Source organism: Apteryx rowi, unplaced genomic scaffold (genome assembly GCF_003343035.1).
Source record: "Apteryx rowi isolate R43461 unplaced genomic scaffold, aptRow1 scaffold_632, whole genome shotgun sequence".
Classification (NCBI taxonomy): Eukaryota; Metazoa; Chordata; class Aves; order Apterygiformes; family Apterygidae; genus Apteryx; species Apteryx rowi.
The window spans coordinates 138860-161790 of record NW_020450908.1 but is presented as its reverse complement, the minus strand read 5'-3'; the positions used below and the strand labels follow the sequence as shown (position 1 = coordinate 161790).

Below are 22931 nucleotides of genomic sequence, written 5' to 3'. Positions count from 1 at the left end.
GACTCTGATGCAGTGGTGTAAAAGGAGCGGGAAAGCTGAGGGAATGGGTGCTGAGAGCAGACCTGTCTTGGCATCTACCCTCACCCACTTTTCCTCATTTGCCCAATGCATTTCCATGTCTGCTCACATCCTTCCAGCTTTGACTTGTTTCTAGCAGTCCCAGGAACTGTCTGTATGCATGTTTTTTTTGTGACCAACTCCCCTTCCAATCAAGAGATATTGCTAATTGTTGGAAGCACCTGGCCCTTCCTAAACAATCTCACACTCCCCCCTCCGGGCAGCAGCTCCTCAGCTAAAATTCGTTTGGCCCAGCCTGAAAGTGGGGGATTTTCTCAAGGGAATTCATGCATCTTGGGCTGTTGCTCACCTATCCTCTAGGCTTTTTTGATTTGTGTTTGCACTGCAGCATTTTGTAGTCTTTCTGTTTGTGTGTCTTCATGAAAGAGCGTCACTGTTTTGCTTCTGACTGTTGGGCTCATACAGTGTGCATCAGCATGGTGTCTGCTCTGGGTCGAGCCAATCTCAGACTGCAAAGGGCACTTACGGCCTAAAAATATAGTAATCTGTTTAGAGGTCTGAGATCTGCAGCAAACAAGATGCTGTGACATTGATGTGACTTCCAGAAGCATCTAGGAGGTTGGGAGTGCTTTTGGTTTTGTTTTACAGTGGTGCCCTGTCTTGATATTGTAGAGAATTCGGTATATAATGCCAAAAGCCATTTGGGCAGCAAAAGAAGAGCCTGCATCTTTTGAAGAAATTAGCATTTTGTAACATTGTGGCCTGTCCAGAATGTCCAGGGCATCTAATTAGGTGCTGAATGGTAGATGCCTCACAGCAAATTCCAGCAAGGCAATAACAAGAGTTCCTTGACCATGACAGCCCCTTACCAAGCATGGTAAACACCAGGTTTCGTCTCAATAGACCAGCCTCCTGCTCCACAAGATTGCTCCAACTGGAGCTGCAGGCGTGTGTATAGTGTTAGCTATGCTGTAGTCACAGGTGAGGCTGGGACAGAACATATATACAAGGACTGATGAAATAGGGTGTAAGCTACTGTCTGAGGACTGCACCATTTTCCATTCTGTTGCATCTGCAGATGGGACATTGACATTTTCTCAGGAAAGAGCAAGACTATGGATGTAGCTGTAGGGGTCTAAGTAGATAATTTAGAAAGGCATTTAACTCCTATGGCTTTTTAAAGGCAGCCAGTGCACTGTCTAATGAAACAGTGGGACAGTTCTTGGGATAGCTACAAGTGTAGTACTTGTAGCTTTTCAGTTCCCATGAACTCAGCCAGACCAAGAGCGGTGTAATTCTTTTTCCCGGTACTCTACCCCCAGTGTGGCATGCAAAGCATGGTAGAAGCTCAGAAAATTTTGGGATTAATCTCAGCTTTAATCTTATTTGAAGTTCAGCCCTGTGTTTTGGTTTGGGTGTGCACAGGAGTTAATGCTATTCTGTTTCAGGATCAAGGAGAGGTTGGGAGATGCTGCTGCTCTTTTAATCCTCTGTGTTCTTGAGGATATTTATCTCTGTCTTGGTGTCACTTAGCAAATTTTTTTGCCCTTAGGAGCTTCCATGTATCTTAGCAATGGGGCCATGAAATGCAGCTGCTGGGCTGATGTCTTCTGTTGTGCCTTGATTCCACAATGGCGTAGAAAGGATGCTGTGACAAGCAGCTTTTAAAGGCCAGAGATGGATGCCTGGTCTCTGGCAAATGTGCTGGGGACTCTGAGCTGTGTTTTGCTAGTGTCTTTTGCCTTCCTACTTGTCATCAGGCATTTCAAACCACCAGCCTGTTCTGCCCTGAGCCTTGGTACAGGCAGGCCTGTGGAGAGAGGCTGTTCACAGAACAGGCTGGATGAGAAAAATCAGCTAATTTGTGCTGGTGGGTAGAAAGCTCTGAAAGGGATTCTCTAGGCAGTTTGCACTCTTCAGACTGAGTCTGAAAGAAAGTGATTATAGAAATTGCTTTGCTGAGCAGTAAGTGATTCTGCAGCCAAGGGTTATCCACAGTGGCATGGTGCCATATAGCAGGAGCTGAGAAGCTGTGAGGGTGCTGCTTTGTTCTGACCTGACTAAAGAGGAGCTTCAGTCCTTTCCTGTGGTGACGAATGCTGTGAAATGAGGAACCACAGGTGTTGGCATGGTGTCTGGACAGGCCCCTGTGCCCTAGGAGCTCCTCCCTGGGCTCCTGAGCCTGCAGAGATGCTTGTTTGGGTGATTTCCACGATCACCTCTGCTTCAGTGTCCACCTGAAGGTGTTTGAGGCCAGGGGATGGAGTTGAAAGGCTCGGTGCCTCCTGCCTTCCTGCTGGGCTGTCTGACCCTGTCCTTGTCTTCCTCCCAAGCCTCCCTGCCCTGGTGGTCAGGACCAGTTAGATATGCGCATTGAGTCTTACAGGAATTGAAGACTATAATAATTAAGAATGCAAAGGTTTGTTCTTAACCAGGGAAATTACTTTATTGAAACTAACTTTGAAATTAAGCAGCATGCTTTCCACGAGCTATGGGAAGGGGATAGAGCCAAATGGCACTAAAGCAGAGGAGATGAAAACACACCAAGATCAGCCTTTTACTTCTCTTTACTTTTTACCAGTACTTTGAACTATAGTAGTGATCACAGTCAAGGTAAGAGGTGCTGCTATCTGCAGGGACCAAACTCACTGTGGATTTGAGGTTGTGTTTTGAGAGTTGTCCCCTCTGGAACATTACATTTGTTATTTCTTAGTTATCTAAGCGCTTTAGCATCATATAAAACATCCATTAAACCATTGGTGGGAAGTCTTTCTCTTTATTTTCAGAAGAAAGATACAGATTTCTAGTTGTTCTCTGTAGGCAGATGTGCTCTGAGTGGTGCAGCTCAGTTTGTTGCATGGTAGGGATCTTACATTAAGAGATATGAGCCACTTAAACACATTGGCAGATACATCCTAGAGCTGGAGCATCTTGGAATAAGGATTCAGAAGATTAAGGCAGAACTGGGCTGGTAGTTTGAGGAAATGCATTAAAAATGGCTTATGGGTCACCTTTGAAGCGTTCTGAGTGGTTGTATGCACAGTGTCTGCTGTCTGAATTGTTTGCTGTTTTATTCAAGGCCTCTAATAGAGGAGAGAGACTTTAAAGGTAAAACCCTAGTGAAACTTCTGTGTTAAATGATTGTGTGCATTGTGCCTCCAGACAAAAGTCATCTTAACTAGACATAGGGCCCTCTGTGCTCTTCCATATATCCTCTGTTGAGGCTGTTCAAGAAAATGAAGTTCCAATTGTCCAGGGCACTGTGTGAGACTTGGATTTAGCACATGTGCTAGAGGTACTGGATTAGAGCCTTTCCTCTGCAGAAAGGTTCATCTCTTCCCTTCCCACTGATAGCTCTTCTGGCTGCACAGATTGTTCTCAGATCTGAGTTACTACTGCTGCCGGTGCTTATTTTGGCGTCCTGTGGGTGGGCATCTGGCTTGCTCAGCCACTGTGCCTGCGAGGTCGCAGCCCACTTGCCTGCATTTGCTTTGCTTGCCTTGCCTGGCTCCCGAGGGGCTGGAGCCCTGGGGCAGAGCAATCGCGGAGGTGAGGAGGACAGCAGCTGCCGACCAAGCACCCGGTTGCTGCAGAGGCTGCAGGAGCCCCACAGGAGGGCAGTTTTACGTCACGGCTTGGGATGCACTGAGAGGCCGCTTGCCCTTTAGTTGGTCACAGAGCTCCTTGGGCTAGGAGGATGATGTTGCTACTCTTCCCAATTTGAATCGCCACTTCTGTGCAAAATCTGTTCTTAAAATCCTTGAGGATGAACTGCTACCTCTGTTGTCACTTCTGCTGCTTGAAGTGGACTGTTATTTTATTGGTCCTTGGTTCAGGGTGGTGACCAGAGGAGATGGCTTTGAATGGTGAGCCACCAAATGGAGAAGAATTAAATAATTTTTTCCTGGAGCAGTCAGTAAGGGCTGCTTTGCCATTCATTTTCTCTGTGCGCCAGTTTTTCTCCCTGGTTCCATGCTAGCAATTCTTTTCACTGTGTTATATAACAGATGGTGTGTGGTGAATGAATTGCCTCGGGAGACATAAATCTTCAAATCTGAAGTTGGTGTCTTTCAGACTGTCAGCTCAGTCCATTTCCAGTTGACTTCAGAAGGCTTGATAAATATTTAAAACCTCTAGGTAGGCCCATTATTGCTCTGCAACAGGACAGCAGAGGAGATTTGGTCTCACATGTATTTAACTTCCAGTTTCATAGATTCATAGATTTAAGCTGCACAAGACTGAGGCTTCTGGACACTAGGGTGCAGGTCGTGTGTGTCATCTTCCCCCCCCCCCCCTTTTTTCCAGGTTACAGAATCACAGAATGGTTGAGGTTGGAAGGGACCTCTGGAGATCATCTAGTCCAACTCCCTTACTCAAGCAGGGTCACCTACAGCATGTTGCCCAGGACCCTGGCCAGAAGGCTTCTGAATATCTCCAAGGAAGGAGACTCCACAACCTCTCTGGGCAACGTGTTCTAGTGCTCAGTCACCCTTAGAGTTAAAAAGTTTTTCCTTATGCCCAGATAGAACTTTCTGTGTTTCAGTTTGTGCCCATTGCCTCTCCTCCTATCTCTGGGCACCACTGAGAAGAGTCTGGTCCCATCCTCTTTACAGATGCTTATACATATTGATAAGATCCACCCCCCTCAGTCTTCTCTTCTCCAGGCTGAAGAGTCCCAGCTCTCTCAGCCTTTCCTCATATGAGAGATGCTTCAGCCCCTTCATCATCTTAGTAGCCTTTTGCTGGACTTGCTCCAGTAGCTCCATATGTCTCTTGTACTGCGGAGCCCAGAACTGGACACGGTACTCCAGATGTGGCCTCCCCAGGGCTGAAGAGAGGGGGAGGATCACCTCCCTTGACCTGCTGGCAACATTCTTCCTGATGCACCCCAGGATACCATTGGCCTTCTTGGCCACAAGGGCACATTGCTGCCTCATGCTTAACTTMGTGTCCACCAGYRCTCCCAGGTCCTTCTCCGCAGAGCTGCTTTCCAGCAGGTCAACCCCCAACCTGTACTGGTGCACGGGGTTATTCCTCCCTAGGTGCAGGACTCTGCACTTGTCTTTGTTGAACTTCATGAGGTTCCTCTCTGCCCACCTCTCCAGCCTGTCCAAGTCTCTTTGAATGGCAGCACAACCCTCTGCTGTACCAGCCACTCCTCCCAGTTTTGTATCATCAGCAAACTGTCCCTTCATCCAGGTCATTGACGAAGAAGTTGAACAAGACTGGACCCAGTACTGACCCCTGGGGGACACCGCTAGCTATAGGCCTCCAACTAGACTCTTCACCGCTGATCACAACCCTCTGAGCTCTGCCATTCAGCCAGTTCTCAATCCACCTCACTGTCCACTCATGTCACCCATACTTTCTCAGCTTGCCTATAAGGATGTTCTGGGAGACAGTGTGGAAAGCCTTGCTGAAGTCAAGGTAGACAACATCCCCTGCTCTCCCCTCATCCACCCAGCCAGTCATTCCATCATAGAAGGCCATCAAGTTGGTTAAGCATGATTTTCCCCCTCTGTGAATCCATGCTGACTACTCCTGATCACCTTCTTGTACTTCGGGTTCTGTGACTGCTGGATGAGATTTGAGTTATTTGGAGAGTGGCCTCTAATTTCTAACACAGTATCTTCTGCTAGAGAAATGTCGGTAGTCAAGGAGACAAATCATAGTTGCCTACCTTTGTATAATGTTTTTAAGCAAAGTTATCTAGTGCTAAAAAAGCAAGATGCAGTTTTGAGTTGTTTTGATGTCTAAGCTCTGACCAAACACCACTGGACAGGCTCTCTGAGCTGAGTGCTGTGTATTTCCTTTCTCTAAACCTTGCAGCTCTGTGCATTCTTTTGGTAGATGTTACAGCTGGAAGTCTGCCAAGCTCAGAGAGGGTATTGCCTGGGCATTAGTCGCACATGGAGGCTGCTGGGTGCAGCAGCTAGTTCTTGCTGAAGCTACTCTCCCTGTTTCCATGGCTGGTTAGCTCTGCTTCTTGCTGTGCTATAGTTTTTCTTGGGCGTACGTTCCCTAGTTGAGCTAGGACAGAGAAGAGGTTTCCTTGAAGACCATGAGTTGTAGTGTATGCCGTGTTACATGAGGGACTGTTTTGGCCATAGTGTTAGAGGCTTCAGGCTTACATGATGCTCCTTCAGAAAAAGCAGTATGAAGGGGGGGGGGAAGTATTTCTATGAAGAGACCCTATATGTTATCTTATTCTCCCATCCTTGGAGCTGTCTTTGCTCTTCCACCCTGTGCACTGCCTTTACCATCTTCCCCAGGATGGGAAATCAGAGCTAACACAAACTTGAGCAGCCTTAGAAGATGAAGACCCAAAAGGAGGTGGAAGTGAGCCTGGCCCAGAGCCAACCAGCCAGAGCAAGGGACCTATCAAAGGGGTGCCTGAGTGTTGTGGGCACAGAAAGCAAAGCAGTTCATCCCCTTTCTGGTTCACCTTGCTCATCTTATCCCTGCTCTGCATCCCTGTCAGGAGCTGCTGTCTCCCCTGCCTGAATTACATCCCACTTGGGCCTGGCCATGCTTGGTTTTCAGGGCAGGCAGGGTTGCAGTGTTTGTGCTTGGTGCTCTACAGGAACATGGCAAAGACTGCTCCAGCTCTGAGGAGTTTCTCCTTCTCAGCCTGGAAGAGAGATGGCAATGTGGGCCCTGGATCCGATAAACATAGAATCACGAGTGTCTTGGAGAGTGGACAGGGCCTGATTGTTCACTGCATCTTCCAGTGCAAGACTGGGAATGGGGAGGACATCAAACGAAGCTAGTAGATGGACAGGTTCCTACCAAAAGAGGTGTTTCTTCACCTGCAGTGTAGTTAAGGCCCAGAGTTCTTTAGACTGGTTCATAAAAGGGAAGCCACTCTGATCTAGGGAGTCTAAGCCGCAAAATGCCAAAAATCTGAAGAGGTACTTCTGTGTGCATGCCCTCTTCTTGTACTGGTCCTTAGCATGTGCTCTTGGCTACTGTCAAAGGTAGGGCAGCAGGATAAACGTTCTTATGTCTTCCATAGAAAGTTTACTTGCTCAGAGCCAGATTGAATCTTGAATGGGGATCAGGGCACTGTACAGTAGCAGAACTGCTCTCTCATTACAGGACCCAGGAAATGTGCATTTAATTTGGCTCCCCTAATTTGGAGAGGGGGAATGGGGAACCTGATCTTTCCCCTCTGTAAGTCTACCCTGCTGCCTCTGACACTGTAGAAATGGAGCCATTGTGCCTGCTGTCAGCATGCTTTGCCCTGCTGCATCTTTGAGGCAGGTGCGTGGACTCCAAAAATAGAAGCTGTGTCATTGCAAAGGTGTGCTTTGTGCCAGCAGCGCTATGCACAGGAAGGACTCGGTATGCTCCTTGAGAAAGGAATGAGGAAGAGATGCCATCCACTCCCTTCTTTCTGCACACGCTGCCTTCGTGTGTTTGATTTCCCTTCCCCTCTTGGATATGTTTGAAGGAGGGAGGTAGGAGGGATGCTGCTGGGAGCAGGGCCCTGTCCTCCGCTATGGTTTCCTGTGCAGGAGGCAGTAGGTTTGCTCCTACAATCAATTCTGTGGGATGAATGAGTTTCTGTATTTCATGGCTCATTTTTCATTTTCTGAGGATTATTTCCAGTTTCCTGCTTTGCATGGTTATGAGAGGAGGGAATTTTATTGTGCATTTCATGGTAACAGCTAGTTCAAGGGGGAATGTGGTTTCCAAGTGTCAGAGTTGGGATAATGAAGGACCCTTCCTTCAGTGCCAAGCAAGATGCGCTCTTCAATCTTGTGTCAGGAGGTGGGAGAAGGGCATTCGCAGTACATCTTTGTATCTGCTCTGGGTGAACAGTGACCTGTGCTGCCAGCACTACTCCATGGGAGGGTAGTGCTTTCTGAGGAGCAGGAAGGCCCTCATTGCAAACGTGGGTCTGAGATCCATGCTTGTCATTTCACTGGGGATTGCTTCCCACGTTGCTTGCAGTAAGGTGGAAGGACCAGGCTGATTCCTCTGAAAGACAGAGCTGCCCTTTGGAAAGCTGAGGCTGTGCTAAAGACTGCACTGGTCCAACTTCAGGCTGCTGCTGGCTAGTGAGAGCCATCAGGCCAAGCACTGAAGCTGTGCAGTGCCTTGCGGCAGGGTGTTTGCACATAGCACCAGACCCTGCTGACTGAGCTTTGATTGATGGGTGGTTTGTTCTGGCCTGGCCACCTCAGGTCTGCTCCTTCCGAGACTGAACCTTTCTGTGGAAAGGCACCTCGTGAGGGAAGGCTGAGGGATGCAGTGCTGTGAGTATGAATGTTTGAGGGAGAGTTGGTCCAGCTCTGGCAGCATGTCCCCCTGTGGTGGGGCCGTCAGCTCCAGCTGCAGCGTGTGCCTGTGGATGGAAAGGCCAGTGTGTGCTGCTTCAAAGCAGCAGTGAATGGGTAAAGAAACTTTTTCTACTGATAATTGGGCCCATATAAATTGGAGAACACAGTGTGAAGACTGAGCTGCTTTACTGGAAAGCAGCAGGAGAAAATCGGTCCGTTTTGTGTGCCATGGAGGAGGAAATGGAGTCCTCTGCAGTTCTCCCCTGGTGCTCATTAAAGCTGCTGCATCTGGGGAAGGTCCCAGGAATGAACAGCCAGTAGGGCTGGGTAGAGCAGCCAGCAGCTCTGTGCGAGGTGCTCAGAGCAGCAAGTGATGTGCAAGACAGAAGTTCAAGGGGCGTTTAATCCACAAAGAGGGTAATTCCTCTGGAAGCTGGGGGAGCCGCACAAATACAACAGCACCATGGCCTCGAGTACAGGGTAGGATGGGAGCGGAGAGGTGGGGCAGACTGACACCCACATTGAGAAATGTGTTTCAACACCTTTAATCTTGCGGATTCCTTTGCTAATGCTTCAGGAAAGGGCTGTGGTTCTGCAAGGCCCTGTGCTCAGTGCTGGGGAAATGCCACAAAATCCTCTTAGCAGGGTCAGCATTGCGTTTTCATCCCTCTGCAGAGCAGGGACCCATGCTGCTCCACTCTTCTGTGGAGCCCCTTGCATGCTGTGCCAGGACCCAGCTGGCAGGAGCTGCTTGAGAGGAAGAGCTGGCTCGAGCTCACTTTCCACAACCATTTTATCAGGATGTCCTTATTTAGATTAGGATCCTGCAGGTATTTTCCTCTTCCTTGAGGGCAATGGGAAACTGGGATTTCACGGTGCTAAAGGCTACAGAGTGTGTGTGTGTGTGGGGAATGCTGTTTCATGCCTTTTGGTTCCAGAGTCAGTGCTGGCCATGAAGTGCTTTGGGAAGGGGGAGTGATGTGCCTAGTCCAGCCTTCCTATCTGTTGTGGGTCCCCACTGACATTTAGGGCAGGAAGAGTCTGACGTGTGCAAGGAAATTCCTCCATATGGTAATTTCCAGAGGCACAACTTCATGTGAGAATAAATAAAGCAAGAAAGATCTGCAGGACTGCATTTCTCCTGAAATCCTCATGTGACTCGGACCCTGGGGCAGTTGCAGTTGTCTGGGGGATCAGTATGTCTGTCCAGTTCGTGGAGTCCTTTTATGGATTGCCTTTTGTCTGGCTTTGGCTTAGACAGGCTGTCCTTGCTGCGGGCTTTTGGAGCTGTGTTCAGTGACTCTGCGTGGCTCAGAGGAAGCCCCCCCAACACACACACACACTTTTTTTTTTTTTTTTTGGTAGGTGGTCTTGCAGGAAATGTCACTCTGGTCACCAGCTCCCTGCAAAGGGGCTCCAGTGTCTCATATTCTGCCTTGTCTTGTGCATCCTGAGTAGACCTACATTAATGATGCCTGTTGTTATTATGGTAATGCCTGAGATGTGCTGAGAAAAGGGCCTACGGTCATAGGGTGTCTCTGGGTTGCTCGTTCCTGTCCCTGTGTCACAGGGAGATGCGTTTTGTAATCCTCGCATACATTTCTCCAGCTCCATCTTGAACTAGTTTTATTTCTTGTCCCTGTAATTCCTGTTGAAGGGCCATTCCCTCATTTGCCTTGAGTGGTCAGGATCCGTTTTCTTGCTTCCAGCCTCAGTTTGTTTATGATGCATTTAAATACCAATGTCATTACAAGAACAAATATATTTAGCTTAAATAGCTGCTTGCCCTTCTGGCTTTACTCTGTAATGTCTATACAGCAGATCCTTGCTTTTGCAAGGGCTTTAAGCAATCCCTGCTATTCCTGTCATCCCACTCTCCTTCCGTGCCCTTCTGCTGTGCGATTTTGTCTGTCTTGCCCCCTGGATCTCGAGAAGCTGGTATGGTGCTTTTACCACTTCATGCCAGGAAGGACTGAGTGTGTGCACAGTCTTGGTTCAATCTCCAGCTGAACTTTTCAGCTCAAATGAAGTTTTCCACAGCTCGCTGTTGCATGGGGGATTTTTGTAGCCTTCACTTTGAAGGGCCAGGGTGTACCTGGAGCTCTTGAGGTCGCATGTTTGCACAGCCCTGTTTCCAAGGGCTGAGGCCACAGCAGATGCGCTCTCCTTTGTGTCTGGTGGGTGGGAAATGTTTCCTTCAGGTTTCCCTTTTTGGGGTTTGAGCAGTCAACCAGCCTCCAGGATTTTCTGGGGGTAGATTTCTCTTGCAGTACCTGCCTGCACTGGGTGAAGCGTGTGGTCCCTTCTGCTTCCAGCACTTGTGAGGTTCACGTTAGCAGAACACATCCTTGTGCCGAGCAAGGACATGCTTGAGCGCACGCTGCCTGGCTGAAATGTCTGTTCTGGGCCTTATTTGACCTGGCTTGCAGTCCTGTGAGGAGTGTGCCTCTGAAAGACCCTGATGAACTTGATGTGGAGGCTTGCCCTGGAAGTGTTTGTGCGGGCCTGTTTGGGTGCGATGGGGGAGGAGAGCTTCCCAAGCCTGCAGTGAGGTGAATGATGGGCAGAGGACCCTACAGGTAATGAGAGTTTGAAAGAGATGGGCATAGTGCTAGGGGTGCTGGGATCAGCATGGCGTGGTGGCATGGGGTTGGCACATCTGTGTGTGTGGAGAGCGTGTGACTGTACAATGGGTTGTCGAGATGATCTTTAGGCAGGGGACTGGCTCAGCCAGCTCATGGTGCAGTCGGAACTCTCCAACCTGCCAGATCCATCTAGGGGATCCTAGCCTTGCTTTCAGGACACCAAATGGTGCTAGGGATAGTATGATCAGGGACTGGGGAGAAATCTCACAGAGCAAGGAAGACACTTTTGTGCACTGTTGCAGGAGCCTCTCACCACTCCTTCCCAGACATGAGGCCTGGGGAAGAAACTGGCATGATATGTCCTTTCAGAGCTGAAGCAGCACAGCGCATCCTGGAGCAGTTTCAGCAGACATCGTGGAGTGCAGAGCATTCCCACTCACCCCTCCTGACAAAGCAGGGGCAAGCACAGATGCTGGGCTGCCCAGTCTGCACCTTCCCTGGCCACTGTCACTGTTCGGTGTGGACCTGGGGTAAGGCCAGGCTCCTGCAGTCATGTTGTGCCTGGCGCAGCGGGACCTGCTCTCTCAGCCCTTGGTTGCTGCTGACATGAATATGATAAGCAGCAATATCTCCTGTTACTGCCCAGCAGCCTAATTACTGGCAACCATGAGAGTTGCAGAGGGTGAGCAAGGCTATTTTGTTAAAATTGGGCTGTTATAGCTACATGGAAGAGTGTGTGTGTTGGCTTCCTATGTATCGTCCTAGCATTGCAGCGAGGGGCTGACTTGCCAGGCTGTTAAACATCTCCTGTCTCCTCTCTCCCCTGTTCCCATGTAACTTTTTCATTGTGTCACCTTGACACGCCATGTGTCAGTCCAGGTGAGATTCTCTTTGCCATGTAGCTACTGTACAACCCTCCCCGCATACTTTAGCTTTGTGATCTCTGGTGCCTATTGCCTATTCTGGCATCCTGAATAATGCTAGATTATCTGAATGCAGGGTAAATATCAATTAACTGTAGCCTGATTCGTGGCAACATAAAAAATAAGCTGCTCTGTAATTATTTCTGCCTTAATTTAGACCAAACAGTTAGTGGTCCTCCTGGAAGACATATGCTGACTGCTGCAAGCTGCTTGTAATAAAAATGAGGAGTTTTGGTGAAATACCTTTTGCTGGAGAAACACAGAGCATATCTCCGTTGGTCTGTGCACCCCATTGCACCCCAGAGCCTTTTGTACTACATTTTTGTCTGGCAGTGTCCTCCTGGGAGGCTTATTTCTGAGCAAAAGTCCTTTCTTGCTGCTAGTTATTGCTGCTTCTGTGCTAAGAAGAGCTCCTGTGTCTGGTTGGCTTAACATGACTTGCAGAAATGTAGCCCCGTGACAGCTACTCTGACCCTGTTTCTGTTGCTTTTATCTCATTTGATCTCTGTGATGTTTTCTACCCAGGTCCTCCAAGGTGGGTTTCTGAAATGTGTCCTGAAGGGCTTGGTAGTGGTGTGGGGTGTGTGTGTGTGCGTGTGTGTGCATGTGTGTGTGTTGGGAAGGTTGTAGGCAGGTAGGTGCTACCTGCAGATTTCCAGATCATATTCTGGCAGTTAGGCTTGTTGTGTGTTTTTTTTTTTTTTTTTTTTTTTTTTCCTTCCCCTTGGGTTTGTGCAAGATGTGCCTAGTCTTGTGCTCTTCTGGGTGACAGGAAGAGTCCTGAGCAGGCCTTTTCCTGGTGAAATGGAGTAGCTGTGGGCTTAGGTTGTTCTTCTTCTGTTCAAGCGAGGTAATTTCACTTATGAAAAAGAAGTGAACAGAGAGACAGAGCGACCGAGCCTCAGAACACAGTGGCTTCCAGCAAATGGCAAGTTTCTTAATCTCTGCTTGGCCCTTGATAGAAGCAAACAGCCTTCAGTATGAAAGGATATGGTGGTGTGGCTCTCCAGAACCCCATTTTAATACTGCTGGCTGTGTCACACATTAATGTGTCCCTCTACTGACTCCTGTTGTGTGCACCCTATTTAATCCTGGTTCCCTGTTCAGCTTCTCTTCCTTTCAGGCTCAGCTGCTGCTTTTTGGCATTTGCTCTCTTGAGCTTTTACTCGGGTCTGGGCAGGTGGCTGCGTGAGCTGGACCTTGCCTCCACCACCTGCCTGGGCTGCAGGATGACCTGCAAGTCGTTCTGGGGGATGGATGGTGAGGCTGTCTGCCATCTCCTGCACAGTCTGAACTCAGCTCTGGTTGTATGGCCTGAGGGGTTTAGAAGGAGGGAGGAATAAGGAAGAAGAGCAGAAACAAGTGACTGTACAGCAGCTGCAAGGGAGTTGAGCGTCTTGTAATGTCTTCCAGAAAGGTTTAATTCTTCCAGCCTGGCTGGCCTGGGCTGGATAGGTTGAGGCTCTTGTGGCAAACTGTGGCACCAGTTCAGCAGGTCGGCTAACTTCCTGAGGCATTTGGCTGCGTGGTTGTCATCTCCTTTCTCCAGTGGATTTGTAGGGGCTGGTGCTGGGTGGGTTCAGGATGCCAGGATTAGAAGTGCGCCAGGAGGCAACTGTGCCTTTTGCATTAGTGAGGATCTTTGCTGGCCTCCAGGGAGACTGTAGGCTGACTCCAGGCTGGACTCATTGCAGGGGAGGAGGGCTGTGGCCCTCAATAAGGGGGAGGAGATGCAGTAAACCAGGATGTAGCACTGATCTGAGCATGCGTGATGCTGTGTGATATGCAAGTATGTGCTGTGTGCCGCTTCTGTGTGTGTATGTTTGGGAGTGGGGGCAGCATAACCCACAATCAATCTGTACTTTGGACAGATCTGGGGAGAACAGACCTGCTAACAGAGTTTCTTTTGACTCTCTGGCTCCTGCTTCCTGGCTGAGTTTTACACCTGTGAGCAGTCTGGATACCTGTCCCATCTCCTTGTAGGCTTGCTGTGGCATGAAAATTACTATGATTTCTAATACTCTGAATCTAAGTGCTAGAAGTTGGCAGGGGAGGCAGGTGAGGGAAGTTTGAAGGCCAAAGTGTGAAAGAGTAGAAGCTTTGGGCTTCTTTGCATAGTTCTGGGAAAAAGAAGTGGCAGGAAGATCAGAAAATTCGGTAGTTGTTATTCAACAACATAATTCTGGGCTTTGGAAGGAGTCACAGGTGATGTTTTTTGAGCTGGGTTGTGTGCGAGGTCAGACTGAGTGATATGAAAGGTCTTGTGGCCCCTCAACACTATGGATGATTGTCATAATCCAGGGCATAAATTTTTGGCTGTAAAAATGAGTGTGTGCAAATAGTGGAATCTCTGGTGTTGCAGCTTTTGAGTTATGAGGAAAAAGTGAGGAATAACACAGCAGCTGCTCACCTGGCTGCTCCCCCCCTTGAAAATCATGTCACTGGTTGAGGTTTTCTTCCCCTAGACCTTTGCCCTGCTGAATTGGAGTTTTCTGTCAAACACTGTTGTTGTCCTCACTCCTCTGTTCTGTCTTTGGCCATGTTGTGGGGAGAGAAGCTTGCTTGCCAGCTAGGAAGTTCTCTGGTGTTTGCAGTGCTCAGCCCTCAAGGGATTTTGGCCTGGTCAGAGCCCATAACCCAGACTTACTGCAGTGGAAGTATTGATAATCCATGGTGGTGTACCTGGAAAGCACCTTCTCAAGGATGCAAACTGCGACAAAGCAGTCGGAGTCTGGCTCCTGATGCCAGCCCGGTGCACTGTGCAGGACTGGGGCAGTGGACAGGCAAGTCCTGCCAAGCACTCATGCACACGCATGACATTTGCAGTGCTGACGCTCTCTTCCAAGTTATGTTCTGGCTGTGTGAGCAGCCTCCATTGCCCAGCAGGGCAGCTCGTCTGCTGGTGCTGCTTGCTTTCACTTGGGAGCCGGTGTTGGACAGCACTGCAAGGATCTCCCGGAGGTGCCAGCTGCTTTGAGCTGCCTGTGCAGATAAGAGCAGAGTCGCTGAGGTGGAGGGAAGGGTATTCTTTGGCAAATCACATCCAAATCCTGTGGAATACGCTTTGTAGCTGGATCTTCACTTTCTCTTTGTAAATCTCAATTGTCTTGAAGTTGACACAGGGGGATAATCCATTAGTTGCTATAATGAGTTTAGGAGGGCTGGGATGACAGAGCTGTAAATCCTGTTAATGTGGCTTACCAGGGTTACTTTGGCATCACTGCATGTTGTGAAGCTGGGAAGGTTTTGTGCATTCTAGAAAGGCCAGGAGCAGGAGTGCAGCCTTCAGGCCTGGCTCCTGCTGGCTTTTATAGCTGTGGGTTGAGAGGTCTGTCATGCGGGGCTGCATGGTATGGCTGGCTGCTCAAAGAGGCGTAAAGAGGAAAGGTGAATGAAGATCCTGTGATCTCCTGGGCTGGTCTTCAAGCCCAGCAGTTACATGGAGGAGGACGGAAATGGCCTTTTTTCACCCTGCCAGGCAGGGAGATGGATCCTCCTGTGGGTGTGGTGAGCATGGCCTCATGAGAGCATGCTGGGTCTCATGGAGTCACCTGCAGGCCAGCTCTGCACCTGGAGATCTTGCTGCTGGGACTGCTGCAGTGAGGGGCTCCTGCTGTGGAAAGCTTAAAAGAGCTGGCTTTACAAAGCTATAACTAATTTATTTAGATGTGAAAAAGACTGGGACCATGAATTGGAAACTGCTGGAAACAGCTTGGGGGGGAATTGCTGGTAATAGCACACCTGCATTGGGGCAGCTGAAAAAAAAAGCATTTGTATATGTGTCTTTGTGTAACCTTTACCTGTGTGCAGCAGGTAGCTGTGTGTTGGGGGGAAAAAGGGAAAAAGAAGAGGAAATTTTAGGCTATAGAAGGAAGCAAGTGGGCAGAGCAGGAAATCAGAGGGCTGTAGGACTCATAAATTTTAAAGTGTAGAGAAACAGAAGCAATCCTAAAATTGCAATCTGGTGTGCCAGCACACTGAAAGGCTGTCCTTATAGTAATAAGGAGAAGGTAAAAGTGTTCAGTAACAGTGGGGGTTTTTTGGGGGGGAGGGGGTGTGGTGGGGGGGAGGGAAGCCAGGAGATATTTCATGTGATGCAGTGATGGCATCTGTTAGGTCCCTGAGGCTGTCTCTTCTCCCAACTGAACAACCCCAGCTCCATCAGCCTCTCCTCTCAGGGCAAGTGCTCCAGCCCCTGACCACCTCGGTGGCCCTTTGAACTTGCCCTATTTACTGATGTCTTTCCAGTATTGCAGGGCCCCAAACCAAACAGAATATTCTAGGTGTGGTCTAACAAGCACTGAGTAGAGGAGGCGGATCATCACTTCCCTCAAACTACTGGCTGCAGTCCTGTTCATCCAGCCCAGAATGCTGTTGGCCTCCTTCAATGCCAGGGTGTGCTGTTGGCTCATGTCCTGCTCATTGTCCCCCAGGGCCATTTTTGCAGACCTGCTCCCCAGTCAGGCAGTGCCCAACCTTTATCATTGCAAGGGGCTCTTCCTTCCTGGGGCAGGACTTGGGGTCTGTCCATGTAGAATTTCGTGAAGTTCCTATTGACCTGTTCCATAATGGTGGAGCTGTATTGCATACACATTTCCATCAAGACAAAAAGTGCAAGTCTCTTAAAAAAAAAAAAAAAAAAAAGGGGGGGGGGAAAGGAAGGCAAATACTGAAAATAAAAAGAATCTCTACTATTGGCTTGGAAACCCAAAAGCATATTATATCTACAGTGTTCAAAAATAGCATACAGAAGATATGTTCTGTATACAGAATGTTACAGTGTGGTAAATGTTAGTGTGGTAAAGAAAGAAATTAGAGGAAGGTTTGGAAAACAATCCTGTATGTTCTTTAAAAGGTAGTTAACACAACACAATATGGATGTATATGTGGTTGAATTGCTGCAGTAATCAAGTGTTCAAATGTTCCAAGTCTTTTCAGTGTTTGTTTTAGATTGGAAACCATCAAACAGGATTTCAGTGCTCTGGGCATGGTGGTCAAGGGTCTGGGAGCCTAGGTCATTTTCTCCTCAATCCTGCCAGTGAGGGAGATGGATGGGAGGAGGAGGAGACGGATTTTCGAAGTTAACGACTGGCTGCGCTGCTGATGTTGGCAACAGGGTTTTGGTTTCTACGMCCATGGGACCCTGTTTGAAGATCGACAACTGCTTGGGAGAGATGAGATCCACCTCACTAAGCGGGGCACGCGTGTCTGTGCCAACAGGTTGGCCATCCTGGTAAGGAGGGCTTTAAACTAGGAAAGATGGGGGAAGGGGAGAGTTATAGTGACAGGGTAGTTGGCAAAAGACTGCTCAAGTCAGGATGCCTCCAACAGGTGAATGCAGCCAGGGAAGTGCGCATGGGATGTGGCTATGGAAGACCCTCTTTTACCCCTCCTGGGAAACCTGCATGCTCGATCACCTCCCTGAAATGCCTGTGCACGAATGCATACAGCATGGGGAATAAACAGGAAGAACTAGAGATATGTGTGCAGTCGCAGGGCTATGATCTCATTGCCATTACAGAGACACGGTGGGATAGCTCGCAAGACTGGAATGCTGTCCTGGATGGCTACATGCTTTTTAGGAAAGACAGGCCAGGAAGGTGAGGTGGTGGAGTTGTTCTTTATGTGAGAGAGCAACTGGAATGTATTGAGCTCTGCCTAGGGGTGGCTGAAGAGCGAGTCGAGAGCTTATGGGTAAGGATTAAAGGGCAGGCTAGCATGGGTGACACTGTTGTGGGTGTTTGCTACAGGCCACCTGATCAGGAAGAGGAAGTCAATGAGGCCTTCTACAGACAGCTGGAAGTAGCCTCACAATCACAGGCCCTGGTTCTCGTGGGGGACTTCAACCACCCTGATATCTGCTGGAAAGACAATACAACTAGGCACAAACAGTCCCGGAGGTTCCTGCAGAGCATTGATGATAACTTTTTGGCACAGGTGGTGGAGGAGCCAATGAGGAGAAGTGTGCTGCTGGACCTTGTACCAACAAAGAAAGAAGGACTGGTTGGAGATGTGAAGGTCAGGTGCAGCCCTGGCTGCAGTGACCATGAGAYGGTGGAGTTCAGGATCCTGCGAGGAGGAAGCAGGGCAATAAGTAGGATCGCAACCCTGGACTTGAGGAGAGCAAACTTTGGCCTCTTCAGGGACCTACTTGGAGGAATCCCATGGGTTAGGGCCCTAGAAGGAAGGGGGGGTCCAAGAAAGCTGGTTAACATTCAAACATCACTTCCTCCAGGCCCAAGAGTGGTGCATCCCTATGAGTAGGAAGTCAAGCAAAGGAGGCAGGAGACATACATGGATGAGCAAGGAGCTCCTGGCAAAACTCAACCAGAAGAAGGAAGTATACAGAAAGTGGAAAGGGGGACAGGCCACTTGGGAGGAATGTAGGAACATTGTCAAAGTATGCAGGGATGCGACAAGGAAGGCTAAGGCCCGTTTGGAATTAAATCTGGCAAGAGATGTCAAGGACAACGAGAAGGGCTTCTTCAAATACATCAGTAGCAAGAGGAAGACTAGGGAAAATGTGGGCCCTTTGCTGAATGGGGTGGGTGCCCTGGTGACAAAGGATGCAGAGAAGGCAGAGTTACTGAATGCCTTCTTTGCTTCAGTCTTTACTGCTAAGGCCAGCCCTCAGGAATTCCAGACCCTGGAGGCAAGAGAGAAAGTCTGGAGAAAGGAAGACTTTCCCTTGGTCGAGGAGGATGGGGTTAGAGATCATTTAAGCAAACCTGACACCCACAAATCCATGGGCCCCGATGGGATGCACCCACGAGTGCTGAGGGAACTGGCGGATGTTATTGCTAGGCCACTCTCCATCATCTTGGAAAGGTCATGGAGAACAGGAGAGGTGCCTGAGGACTGGAAGAAAGCCAATGTCACCCCAGTCTTCAAAAAGGGCAAGAAGGAAGACCCAGGGAACTACAGGCCAGTCAGCCTCACCTGCATCCCTGGAAAGGTGATGGAGCAGCTCATCTTGGAGGCCATCTCCAAGCATGTGGAGGAAAAGAAGGTGATCAGGAGTAGTCAGCATGGCTTCACCAAGGGGAAATCATGCTTAACCAATCTGATAGCCTTCTATGATGGAATGACTGGCTGGGTAGATGAGGGGAGAGCCGTGGATGTTGTCTCCCTTGACTTCAGCAAGGCTTTTGACACTGTCTCCCAGAACATCCTCATAGGCAAGCTGAGGAAGTGTGGGCTAGATGAGTGGACAGTGAGGTGGATTGAGAACTGGCTGAATGGCAGAGCTCAGAGGGTTGTGATGAGTGTCGCAGAGTCTAGTTGGAGGCCTGTAGCTAGCAGTGTCCCCCAGGGGTCAGTACTGGGTCCAGTCTTGTTGAACTTCTTCATCAATGACCTGGATGAAGGGACAGTTTGCTGATGATACAAAACTGGGAGGAGTGGCTGGTACAGCAGAAGGCTGTGCTGCCATTCAGAGGGACCTGGACAGGCTGGAGAGGTGGGCAGAGAGGAACCTCATGAGGTTCAACAAGGGCAAGTGCAGAGTCCTGCACCTAGGGAGGAATAACCCCATGCACCAGTACAGGTTGGGGGTTGACCTGCTGGAAAGCAGCTCTGCGGAGAAGGACCTGGGAGCGCTGGTGGACACTAAGTTAAGCATGAGGCAGCAATGTGCCCTTGTGGCCAAGAAGGCCAATGGTATCCTGGGGTGCATCAGGAAGAATGTTGCCAGCAGGTCAAGGGAGGTGATCCTCCCCCTCTCTTCAGCCCTGGGGAGGCCACATCTGGAGTACCGTGTCCAGTTCTGGGCTCCCCAGTACAAGAGAGACATGGCACTACTGGAGACCAGTCCAGCGAAGGGCTATAAAGATGATGAGGGGACTGGAGCATCTCTCTTATGAGGAAAGGCTGCGAGAGCTGGGCCTGTTTAGCTTGGAGAAGAGAAGACTGAGAGGGGATCTTATCAATGTATACAAATATCTAAATGGGGGGATGTCAAGAGGATATGAGCAGACTCTTTTCAGTGGTGCCCAGCGACAGGACGCAAGGCAATGGGCACAAACTGAAACACAGAAAGTTCCATCTGAATATGAGGAAAAACTTCTCTCTGGGCAACCTATTCCAGTGCTCTGGCACCCTCACAGTAAAGGTTGTGGAGTCTCCTTCTCTGGAGATATTCAAAACCCGCCTGGACATGATCCTGTGCAATGTGCTGTAGGTGACCCTGCTTGAGCAGGGAGGTTGGACTAGATGATCTCCAGAGGTCCCTTCCAACCTCAACCATTCTGTGGTTGTGAGATATTTTTATGTGGATATTTTCTTCTATTTCCCCTCAAACTTCCCCAAAAACTCCCTGTATTTTTATTGCCTTGTGACACCGCCTACCTTCAGCATGTACCACCTGCCTACTCTCTTGGCACGTCAGCCCAGCCAGCCCCCTTTCTTCCCTGGGTCTGTACACCTTGCCGTACACCTACTACACATACATTTTTCTTCCCACAGGCCACTGCTTGCATGCTCGCTCTTGGCTATGCTGCTGTCCTGTCCCAGAGTCCAGCCATCCTGGCTTGTACGTCCTGCTTTGTCGTGTAGGTTCATCCACAGCTGCATGATAGCAGCTGCAAATGACAATTTCCACTGCAGTTCGGAAAGATGATTAATCACTGCAGGAGGTATTGCTGTCTATTTGCTGTTAATTGGGCAACCTGCAGAGAGCTCAGTGGGATGGGCCTGCCTCCTGGTGAGCTCCTGGGAGCTGAGGATTCGGAGTGTTCCCTGCTACAGCCAGCTGCCAGCCCCAACCCCTTGAGGCAGAGCCATGCCCCTCCTGCCTGGATGCCCACATGGTGGGGAGGGGTTGGGGGCCTTGCTGTGCTCATGTCTTGGATGCGCAGCCTGCGTGTCTGTGGGATGTTATTGGGTGTGACTGTGACCCTTGATTTCCTGAGCTGGGTGACATTAGTGGTCGGGGGCTGCCCAAAAACTTGATTTGGACTTGGGGTTTATTTTTGTTTCACTTTGTCAGGCTCCTTTTCTGTCTCCCAGGAGTGTCTGGACTGGGTGACTTGTGGGAGCTGTGTGGCAGGTCCTGCCTCTCTTCTTGGAGCTTTAGGTGTTGATGTAGGGGATGCATGTGTAGGATGAAGCTTTACAGGCCTGGCTTGGAGGTGTTTTGGCCTCATGCATGTTGTAAAACCTGGACGAGTGTCCCTGGCTTTGCTCTTCCACTGTGGAGCTGGACTTTCCTGCTAGACAAGACACCACATTATCTTGAGTTAAACATACTGCTGGTGACGCTGGAGCTGTTTGCTCAAGGAAGCCGCACTGAATAGTGGAGGCTGTTGCTTCTTTTTAAGTGTGGGGATGAAAAGGTACCAGGGAGCTTGTGGATGGGTGATAACTCTGGGTGTGAGAGCAGCAGTACAGCATCTATCACCTCTGTCTGCAGAAGGGAAAAAGCTGAGTTCTGCTATAGAAATGAATCATGGTGTCCAGCGAGATCTGGACCTAATGTTGTGAAGATCAGCATTCATCTCTTTCCTTTGTCCTGTCCTTAATGTATTGCAAACTGTCCATTTGGGATTTGTAGCTGTTCTGTCTGTACTGCTATAGCCCTTGGGCTCTGGTCCAGATTGGGACACTCCCCACCCCTGGTCCCAGTATTGATGCTGTGGTTCTAGTACCAAAGTGCTTGCTCTGACCTGAGGAGTCTAGGAGAGGTGGGCCAGGCCCAGGTTCAGCACAAGTGCTGTGCAGAGCTTTGTTTGGGCCAGCTGGTTTCTCCTATTGCAAAGTACCTTTTCGGTCAGTGGTCTGCCCGCATTCCCCCAGCCCCAGTGAGGCAGGGAAAGCTGTGGCTGTCTGGATTTATTCTGTGTGCAACAGGGAGCGTGGGAGAAGCTGGCAAAAAGAACATGTAAGGTTGCTATAATCTGATTCAGTAAGAGATTATTGTTATTGCTTTGAGATTGGAGAGGCCTATTTTCACACCAAAGCAGGTTATTGAAGAAGTGCCTGGATGCTGCCAGATGGGCTCCTCGCACCAAAGCAACCCCAATGCCCTTTCCATCTCTGGGCGTTTTGCCCTGGAGGTCCCTTTTAGTCTTATGCATAGACAGGGGTCTCAGGGCTCCCTGAACACTTGGGGCTTGCAGAAGATCCTCTTGGATCTGAGGGGATCCTGCTGGAGCAGAGTTGTGGCCCTGAGCAGCAAGGCCTGGGAAGTCTGTCTGAGCCAGGGAGAACAGGGACTGAGAAATAGCCACTGCTGCAGGGAGTGTCTACCAAGGGGAGAGTCCTGCTCCTTCAGAGCCCTTGTGCAACCACCAGCAGACAAGGTCCCTCAGCAGCAGATGCTAGGGACTCCTCTCAGGATGTCTGTCATATTCTTATGCCCTTCTCTGCTCATCCATTACAGGCCATGTTAGGCAGTGTGGAGGGTAGGAGTCTGGTTTAGGTGGAGCCTTTCAGCAGGACAGGGCATGCAGGCACAACCTCAACTCCCTCCAGGAATGACTTGGCTGTGGAGACAGGAGATGTCAACAGTGGGACTGGAGCTAGGATTCCTTTCAAATTCAGCCTGCTGGATTTCCGAGGGACTCTGACTTGAATTTTGTTTAGAATCTGCTGTTAAAACCCCCTGCTCTCCCCCCCGCCCGATCCCATATCTGAATATTGAAGAAAAGATCCTGTAGCAAGAAGTATGGATAAGGGTTTGCTGCTGTTTCTCAGTGGAGAAATCACACAGTGCAAACTGAAGCATATCTGTTGCAGTGTGCTGTGAAATGCACCTGGTTACCATCTGGGAAAGCAAGAAAAATACTGGTTTGGACATCACCTCTGTGGTTAGCTTTGGGGTCAGTTAAAACTTAAGGTTGTATGAGGTCTTCAGGCAGGGATGACCTTTGTAAAGGCTTGATCTGTTTGAGATTAATAATGAATTCGTGGCTCACTCGTTGCCCTTAATTCCCTTCACGTGTAACCAGTCACTTTGTGTCTGTATTTATATGTATCTGCATCCCAGCAGTCTCCATACCATTAGATGTGCAAGTTCCTCTTGCTTTTCCCCTGGCAAGAGCTTTACTTTAGTGTCAGCTGATATCAGCAATGATTTAGCAGTCATGCTGGAAGTTCTTGCCTGTGAGAACAGTTCTCTCATT

General features: G+C 49.4%; 1 protein-coding gene across 3 annotated transcripts in view; it reads left to right on the top strand.

Annotated features, from left to right (window-relative positions):
- STX1A (syntaxin 1A) overlaps positions 1–22931 on the top strand; it is a 126706-nt gene that overhangs the window by 29862 nt on the left and 73913 nt on the right. The window lies entirely within an intron of this gene.